We start from the raw sequence: 10,405 nt of genomic DNA, 5'->3' as shown, positions 1-10,405 counted from the left end.
TGCCCAGTTAGGACAAGGAATGACATAGGAGAAGGAAAGAAAGGCACTAGGCTGAATCAAAAATAGGGAGTAGTCAGCAGGGTATAAGTTACGGAAAGAAAAAGGGAGAGGACTTACTCGCATCGGTCCAGAAATCAAATCAAATCGATTTCGAAGCCAAGGTAGTAAGGGATGGGTGGTAACAAGGGCATGGCCAAAGGTGCTAGTCCACGCTGGGCTTTGGAAACAAGCGATTCCAATTGGAATCGCTGAAAACAAACAAAAACAAAGAAAAAAAACAATACCAATCGAGTCAGTTCAAAACACTTGGAACAGGTTAGAAGAAGGGAGTGAGAAGGACAAGAGAAAACTCACAGTTAGGTTTTGTTAGGGCTGGGATGTAGCAAGATCTGAGGTATAAAAGAAGGGGAGTTCCGATTGATCGAAAAGGTGTGTGTGTGTGTGTCTCATCGAAAACATATCATAGAAGATAGAAAAATAATTGTGAGCTATCGAAGTATTGTTTAGTGACCGTTATCAAGTTGTAGATTTCTTTTGTTTGTTCCAAGTTTCAAAAAAAAGTATAAGAAGAAGTTATAGAAGAACACTCGAGTGTTTAAGTTCTTTTTTAGTATTTTATTGTAGAGGTAGAAAGAAAATAAATGAGAAAGGAAAGTCTTACCTTTATCTTGAATATAAGGGTAAAAGAAGAGTGTTATCGGTGGGATTTTTGAAACCCTTATTGGTGTCTTTTCCAAAATCCCTTATCGGTGGGATTTTTGTGATTTGAATTTATTTTTTATTATTTTTTTTATTACTACTTAGCTATCTTAGGGTTTTGTCCTAAGGTATTAAGGTGAATTACACTGTTACAAGTGTAATTCCCTGGGTTTTAAGGCTGTTAGGGTGTGCAGGGTACCATTAGAATCAGTAGACATTGGAGAATAAGGTTGTGGAGGAATTTTCAAGGTTTTATTATTTTTTTCACTTGCTGTGGGGAAGTCTTTTGGGAACTGCATTGGGGAACATAGTAAAAAACAGCTTGTTTACATCTGTTTTTGAACTGTAGGACCTTTGCGGGGACTCTTAAAGCTGAACAAAGCTTGTAAATTGGGATTTTCAAGGCTGGAAGCTTAACCTTGGTGGCGGTATTTTTGGCAAAGAAGTGTCTCATTGTATTTTGAGGGCAGCTTAACGGCGTTTTGGTTACGGCTCTTGGCGGTTTATCCCCCTTGGGTTGTTTCTTCCCCTCGAGGCTCTGGCTACGCTCCACAGCGTCGGAGTTCTACAACGCCTACATTCCTTTTTTTGCACGTAGGCGCAATTTCTGAGCGCCTACATTTAAGGTTTGACATGTAGGCGTGGGAAAAAAGCGCCCACATTCCTAATACAGCAATGTGGGCATCATTTCTGAGCGCCTACAGCTATTCAGACGCGTGGGAACGCACCTACACGTGTGTGTACGTGGAAGTTTGGTCAAACTTCACGTACACTTCAACTGATATAGAGGCCCCTTGGCTCTTTTCCCCCCTTTTCCACTCCTAGAACACGGACTTTGAACTTTTTCTCAGTTTTAAAGCTAATCACGCCAGGTATTCACTCATAAAATCATCATTCCACTAAAACCTTTTAGTAATTCATCTAAATCATTTTAGTAAAATCATATTCTCATCAAATGAAAATGAAAAACAACAACTATAAACCTTTCAACAATACCAATCAGATGAATAATCACAACAACAATTTCAACAGTTTACAAAATGATCAAATGAATAATATAAACAACAATTTTAATCAAAACTTCAGTAATCAAATGATGAATAATATGAATAATATGATGAATAAGAATAATCATATGATGATGAATAATAATAATCAGATGTTCAATAATCATAATAATCATTTATCCAACAATAATCAACAAATTCCATCAAACCAAAGTTCCTTAATGATGAATCAAAGTAATTTAATGAACAATCAAAGTAGCTTATTGAATATTAATGATGGTGTTATTAACACGGATTTCAACAGTCAAACTTTATTGAACAATAATAATTCCAACTTTAACACTCATTCATTCAATAATAGTAATTTAAATTTACCAAATCAAATTCATAATACCTTAAATCAAAATAGTATGAATCAAATTGACAATAACACTTTGGGACTTCTTTTGAATATGATCAATCAATCAAAGATGAATAATCCAGTTCAACCAAATCTTAATTCTGTCAATCAAAACCTTTTAAATTCTTCTAATGTAATCAATTCTTCTGATTCAAATTTGAGTTATAACAAATCAAATAGTAATAATAATCAGATGATTGATTTAAATCCGAATTTAAACAATTTCACTCATCCAATTCAGTCTAATAATCAGATGAATCATAATCTTTCCATTCAACAATTACCTGATAGTGAAATGAATTTAAATCAAGAAAATCAAAAGTTTAATACGGATTTTAATCAGAATGTAGTTTTGACAACTCCACCTTCCAAAATAACTTCCAATTCTGTTTCAAATTCAAATTCATTTCAAACTGCTCCCTTATCACTTCCACCTCAAAAAACTTCTTCCTATTCCAAAGTTCAATTAGATTCAAATCACGGAGATGAAATGGATTTAGATTCAAAGCACATAGATCATGAAATGGAATTAGATTCAGATTTAGACGCGGAAGGTTCAACTGATGACGGAAACAATGATGACTTTATTTATATTAATAAGCAATACATTATTAAAGATCCTTTCAACAAAAAAAATAAAGCTTTTGAAGATGATAAATTCAGTGAAGGTGAGTTTCAATTTTTATATTTTTTTGACATGTTTGTTATTTCTTCATATTAATATGTGTTTTTATAGGTGTTTTAGAATTTCAAAAACACGTAGAAGCTCTTCAAAATCTTCCAGATGAAGCTGGAGCTGAAGGAGACATCAATCTCAAAGGTACTTGATTATATTTTCAAATTTTTTATTTTTGATGTTTTTGGTTGTTTATCCATGTTTTTTTTCTTTTTGGGTTCTTTATTCAACAGATCTTCCAGATATCCACGTGGAATGTTCTGCTGTGGATGCAGATTGGCCTATAATCGCAAATGGTGAGTGATTTTCTTTAAATAATTGCGAAATTTGATGCAATTAATTTTGAATTTATACTGATTATTCATTTTTCTTATTCATCCTTATTATTTTTCACTCTTATTATTATTCATTCTTATTGATATCATTCTTATTATTCAATTAGTTAATGATTTAAGTTTAGATCTCAAAGATCCACGGTGGGGTAAACTTTTTAGAAGTGAGAAGGTGGCGAAACAATACCTTCACTCTGTATCTTTAAATGGTGGAGATGGAATATCCGTAACTTCATCAAAAAATAACCGTGGATGCCATAAAACTATTTATTTTCACTGTCATCGTGGTAATCCCAGAAAAAGTAAAGCTACTCAACGAGTCACTTCAACTAAGAAAACCGGATGTCAGTGGAAGGCTGCTATTAAACAAAATAAGCAAACTGGTGAATGGGTTTTAGATCAAGTTGAGAATAGTAGTACTGGACAATTCCTCAACCATTTATCTCACAATCATGAACCTTTTCAATCTCCTAATGAATTCTCAATATATAGAAGATTAGATTTGATTCAGATCATGTTAGCTCAAAAATTAAGTAGATCTTCAATCAAACCTTGCCACATTATGACGTCTCTTGACAAGAATCTGGGTTTCAATCCTATCATGAAAGACATTTATGATGCAAGACAGAAGTTTCGAGCTCAAGAATTAAATGGAAGGGATCCTATTACCGCTTTATTAGATTTCTTTATCAAAAATAAATGGAATTATCATGTTCATAACGACGATAACGGAAAATTATTATCTTTATTCTGTGCTCATCCGGACTCAATCAAATTAGCTTTACAATTCCCTCACGTTTATGGAGTAGACACCACTTATAAAACTAATGATTGTGAATTACCATGTCTTCATTTTGTGGGAACTACTTCAATTAATAAACCTTTCTCTGCGGCTTTTTGTTTTATGATGGACAAAACTCAACCAACTTACGAATGGGCTTTATATAGATTTAAACTTTTATTTGAAGGTTGTGATCCTGAACTTTCACCTAGGTAATTTGCTACTGATCGTGAAAGAGCGTTGATTAACAGTATTCATAATATTTTTCCTGATGCTGACCATATCCTCTGTCTGTGGCATATCAACAAGAATATTCAAAGTCATATCAAATCAAAATCATCAAAAATCAATGAAAATCATTTTCTTAAATTATGGAATTCCTTTTGTTCTTCTCAAACAAATTTAGATTATCACAACTCAAAAGATCTCATTGAAAATTACTTAATTGAAAATCACGCTCAGGACCTTCTCAACTATATAGAAAAGAAATGGTATTCTCAAGAGTGCAAATTTGTTTCCCTCTTTACAAGTAAACTCAAACATTTTGGAACCGGTACAACTAGTAAAACTGAAGGAACTCATTCTACCATCAAAAAAGATTTAGAAAGTACTAAACATGACTTATATCCAACGGTGAAGCATTTTCAAAACGCCTGGACATTCAATATGATGAAATTATTGGCTCAATCCGTCATCAAAAATCCAAAAAACTCAACAAATTTGATTCTATTTTTGACGATCTTCACGGTAAAATTTCTCAATTTGCTATTAAGCAAGCAAATGATCAACTCAAATTAATTTTAAATTCAGATTCATTTCACTTCCACCTTGCAACTCAAATTTCACCCCCACTTGGGGTACACCATGTGCTCATCAAATTAGTGCGTATTTAGGACTTGTAGAACAACCGATTGCAATTGAAGAGTTTGACCAGCAGTGGCATTTATTTACTGAGTATGCACCTAGAGATCTTCAAGAAATCAGAGCTAAAATTGATTCTCATTTAGAAAAGATTAAACTACAAGATGAAAGTTATTTAGCTAAATTTGAATCAGATTTGAAGAAATTAATCAGCGGTAGATATGTTCTAGTTCCTGTTCAACCTCCTTCTAAATCAGAAAAACCCAAAAATAAAGGAAGACCTAAAGGCGCTAAAAATAAGAAACTCAAGAGGGATCCTTCAAGGTTTGAACACGTTGAAAAAGAAGAAAGGAAGAGGAAAAGGAAATGTGGTAACTGTGGAGAATTAGGTCATGATAAATCAAAGTGTGCTGTCAAATATTCAACTGATGAAGATGATCAATATTCAGAAGAAGAAAAAGATGGTGATGATGTTTCAAATGAATCAGATGATGTTAAAAAATCAGTAGTTTTAATAAACTCAGAAGATTTAACTGATATAGATCAAACAAATCTTAATGATGTTTCAGATGAAGATTCAGATGATGTAGATGATTCAAATAGTTCAGCTAGTTCAAAATATTCAAATGATTTACGTGATTTTAAATCAAATGATTTAAAATCAGAACAAGAAGAAGCAGAAATGATTAAAGCTTTAACTTATAATGAAGAAATTATTAAAGCTGACTATGATAATGATCAACAATTTTATCATTTAAATCATTATCAAGATCCTCACAAGATTGAAGAGTATCATAATCATTTATTAGATCTTGTTAGACCTTATGTTACTTCCTATGTATGATCCTCCTGGGGATGGACATTGTGGATTTCACGCTATAGCTCATGCTCTTGGTCAACACAAAGAAGGTGCTCAGAAATCTATTAGACAAAAGATGGTTGAAGATCTAGACATACATCATCAAGAATATATTAAGTTTTATTGGCAGAAGAGTGGTTCTACGAAAGCTAAAAAGTCACTCACCAAGGCTCAAATTCAAGAAAAACAAGAACTGGCAACTGAAAGATACATTCAAGACATATCAGAAAAAATTGAAACTTATACAGATGAACCTTTCAGCAAATATAACTGGTTTGAATCAACCACTATGGGTCCAATTGCAGCAAATGCTTTTTCAAGGCCTGTTATCATCATCAGTACCACTCATCATCACTGTATGATGTTCTTTCCTTTTTCTTCCAAAAAGAATTCCACTAATAAACCTATAGCTCTTGGTTTTGTGGCCAATGGTCATTGGGTTTCTCTTTCTTTTTCTTCAGATTCTCCTTCACCTTTTCCAAACCCTGCTCTATGGAAAGATCAGCATAAAACTTGGCTTTCAATGGCTGGAAGAAATGCTGCTGGGTGGACAAATGATGGTTTCCTCAATGAATGTTTTGCTTTATGGGACAGAAAGATGGAGGAAATAGAGAAATTGAAGGAATGAAAAGAAGGAGTTACCACCAGAAGTTCTAAAAGACGAAAAGTTGTTGTTATTGATTAATTTGTATTTCTTTTTTTTGTGTAATAATTTCAGAATGCATTTTTTTGGTCAAATTTGATTGATATATATGAGGTAGTTATTTACAAACCATCTATTTACCCTTCATTTTGAGATGAGAAGATTGTATTAAACTTCAAATACAATAACATAACACAATTTTTCCGTCCTCTGGTGCACTCATTTCGAGTCCAAACTGTGTTTTTGGCATATTCCGTCCTCCGGTTCTCTCATTTCGAGTTGAAACTGTGTTTTTGGTGTTTTCCGTCCTCCGGTTCTCTCATTTTGAGTCCAAACTGCATTTTCCGTCCTCCGGTGTGGAAAGAAAATTCACTCGAGTCTGTTTTTGGACCTTTATATAGGGGTTTTTTTATTTTATGTTTTCTTCTTTAATCTTGGGTACTCTCACAGCTCAGCTCAAACAGGTTCAATTTTCGCATATTTTGGGTATTTTTACCCTTACAACATCTTTAGCCACAACTAGGCTCTAACAACAAGGAGATTGGACTAAACAAGTTAAAAGAAAAAAAAAGATGAAAGGAACAAGGGCTGGCTTAGCCTATAACCACACAAACGATTGATCAAGGGTCTTTTAGCTAAAAGGGATTAGATCAAAACAAAGGAGAAGGGTAGTTAGCGTGGTGAAAGACTACAGAGAAGAGACGAAGAAAACAATAAAAAAAAAAAACTTACCGGATTGGGCAAGACCAATTGATCTCGATGGAGATAGGCTGACCGAGTTAAGAGGGTGTGGAGGAGAGAAGCAGATGGTAGTGGCGAGGCAGTGGAGATAGCGGAAAGGAGTCGGAAGTTCCAAGCGCTGGCCACGTTGTTTTGCATCGGAACAATCTAAAAAAAACCAAATAAAATCAAGTAAACAAAAAGGGAAAAGAAAGTAAAACAGTTAATATAAAGAAAGAAAAAACAACAACAATTCAATTCGAAACCCAAAGAGGTTAGAAGTTAGAAATGATAAAAACAAAAGCTGGACTTACGGTTATGTTTAGATAGGTTGTAGAAGGGGCAAGTACTGGGTATAAAGGTTGTTTCTCTTGGTTTTTTGTGTGAGAAGCTTGTCTTATTGTAGCAAGAGGTTTTTGAAAGTTTTTCTTTTTTCTTTTTGATCATTATCGAGTCCTATTGATTTGGAAGGAATCGAAGCTTTTCGAGCTTTTGTTAGAGTTTCTTTTTTTAAATCGATCGAAGTCTAAGATAGAAGAAGTAATAAAAAAAAGCATACTCGAGTGTTAGTTTTTTATTTTATCGCATTGGTAGAGAGAACAAGAAAAGAAAATAAGGGTCTTACCTTTATTTTGAATATAAGGGTTGAAGAAGAGCGATATCAAAGATTTTTTTGAAACCCTTATACTGGGGATTTTTGAAATTTGGATTATTATTTTCATTTTTTTATTCTTTTTTACCTATCTCACTTAGCTACCTAGGGGATTTGTCCTAGGGTAGTAGGGTACCTTTTGCACTGCTACAGGTGCAAATTGCTGGGTTTAAAGCTGGATAGGGTGTGTAGGGTATTGTCAGGGTCTGTAGAAGTTGAAGAACAAGGTTTTGGGGTAATTTTCAAGGTTTTTATTATTTTTTTTACTTGCTGCGGGAAGTTTTTTTTGGAAACTTGCATTGGGGAACAAAGTAAAAAACAGCTTGTTTACATCTGTTTTTGAACTGTAGGACCTTTACGGGAATCCTTAAAGCGGAAAAAAACTTGTAGATTGGATATTCAAGGTTGGAAAGCTTATTTGGGTGGTAGTAGGGTTTGAAGAAGTGTCTCATTGTAAAATCTGAGGGCAGCTTAGCGGCGTTTCAGTAACGGCTCTTGGCGGTTTATTCCCCTTGGGTTGTTTCTTCCCCTCGAGGCTCTGCCTACGCTCCACAGCGTAGGAGTTCTACACCGGTTCTCTCATTTCGAGTCCAAACGGCTTTTTCCGTCCTCCGGTTCTCTCATTTCAAGTCCAAACAGCGTTTTCCGTCCTCCGGTTCTCTCATTTTGAGTCCAATCTGCCTTTTTGACATCAAAATGGGGCTTCATTACCCGGCTGACGGGTTATGAAGCTGGATTTGTAGTGCCTACATTTGCAAGACTGGATGTAGGCGCTGATTTGGGCTGAAAAAATTATGTAGACGCTTTGAAATTACGCCTACATGGTTACTAGGGCATGTAGGCGTAATTTCAAAGCGCCTACTTGGCGGGAGCTCATTCGGCAGCGCCTACATACAGAGGAGGGAATGTAGGCGCTCAAAAAAAGCGCCTACATCTTTTTTTTGGGGATGTAGGCGCTTTTTGTGAGCGCCTACATTGGTTTTTCCATGTAGGCGCATGAAAATAGTGCCTACATACCCCAAATGAAATGTAGGCGCTATTTTTGAGCGCCTACATTGGTTTTTCAGCCTGTAGGCGTCATTTAAAAAAGAAAAAAGCGCCTACAGGCTGACACTACACCAAATGTAATCTTTACCGGGCGGTAAAGAAAACTACTGCAACATAGAAAAGTCCTGAGGCAACAGGAAGAGAGCCAAAAATCTGAAAAAATATGCACCTTGTTCCCTAGATGTTGAGGGCGTCATGATGAGTATTTTTTTGTATTCTTACACACAGATATTGGTTAATGTACTAACAATAAAGGCTGAGATCATCAAAACCCACCTGTAACAATACCTGAAATTTGGCCCTTGACTTTGAAGACAGGATTTTGGAATTTTCAAACATCAATAACTTTTGCAGTTCTGAATCAAATAACTCAATTTGAAGTGCATTAAAAAGGTGAGCCTTTCCTCTACATTTTTCATTGAGACATCACCTCTGTAACTGTCCTAAAAAAGATCCTACAGATCTATTCATGCAGAACTGTTTGAACATATGTAGAGTGTTTAAATGACTAGATAGCACCTTACTAACATTATGAAGTGTGAAGGAGAATAGTTCAGCTTTTGAATGAACCAAACATCGAGTTTTTTGGAGCAGAATTGCAAAAGTTATTGAGATTTTTAGACCACAAAATATTGTCTTCATACTCATGACCCAAATTTCAGGTATTGTTACATGTGAGTTTTTGATGATTTTCAGCGTTTATTGTTAGTACATAAACCAATATCTGTGTGTAAAATACAAAAAGATACTCATCATGACGCCCCAACATCTAGGAACAAGGTGCATATTTTTTCAGATTTTTAGCTCTCTTCCTGTTGCCTCAGGACTTTTCTATGTCAGTAGTTTTCTTTACCGCCCGGTAAAGATTACATTTGGTGTAGTGTGAATTTAGGCGCTTTTTGGCGGAAAACATCCATGTAGGCGTATTTTGGACAGCGCCTACGTGGATTTCATGTGGGCTGCAAATAGCAACAGCCTAATTTTATTGTAATTACATCATATTTGAAATATAACCTTAGTTATATAAAATTACAAACCTACCTTGCCATCTTTAGTGAGCCTTGAGTACTCTTTTGAATACCCAACCCTCACATAGCCAAATAGTGAAATCAAAAAGCCTCCGTCATCAGCTAATGAAAAAATTTAATAAGCTGTGGAGGCGGTGGGATCCTAAACTGGAGGATCTTTTGCGGTGGACAGCTGCTTATGTTGAGGGTTCAAACGAGCTGGACAAAAACCTCAAGGCTCTATGGGTATCTATGATGGCGGAATGTGGGAGACAGTGGGATGCAGTGGTCGGCAAAAGTATCATCAGCGCTGAAGATGAAAACAAAGTCGATCCTCTTGTACACAACTTGGGTTAAGTGTAATGCTAAATTCAATCAGATTGTATTGTTAAATCAATTATTTGTATTTATTTCAACAATCAAGATACCATTTTGGTATATAGAGGAATCAAGGTGGTGTTTGCAGTCACAGGTAATTTAAACACTATACATTGGCTTTTCATAAACACTTCCCAGAGATGACAAACTTTTGAAATGACACATGTCAAATTTACATAACCCTTGTTATTGCTTGGTGGTGGGTGGGTGGCTGCCTAGCTTTGGAACAAGTTTGTGGGCGACTGATTGAAGCTGATTGCATCTCGCGTAAGCGCTTGCGGGTTACTCTTGTGACTTGAGCAGGCCTTTGAACCACCTGCAGATGTTGAGTACTTTCCTGGAA

This window comes from Melampsora larici-populina, assembly GCF_000204055.1.
Source record: "Melampsora larici-populina 98AG31 unplaced genomic scaffold MELLAscaffold_4, whole genome shotgun sequence".
In the NCBI taxonomy this organism is placed as follows: domain Eukaryota; kingdom Fungi; phylum Basidiomycota; class Pucciniomycetes; order Pucciniales; family Melampsoraceae; genus Melampsora; species Melampsora laricis-populina.
Note: the sequence above shows the minus strand (reverse complement) of the source record.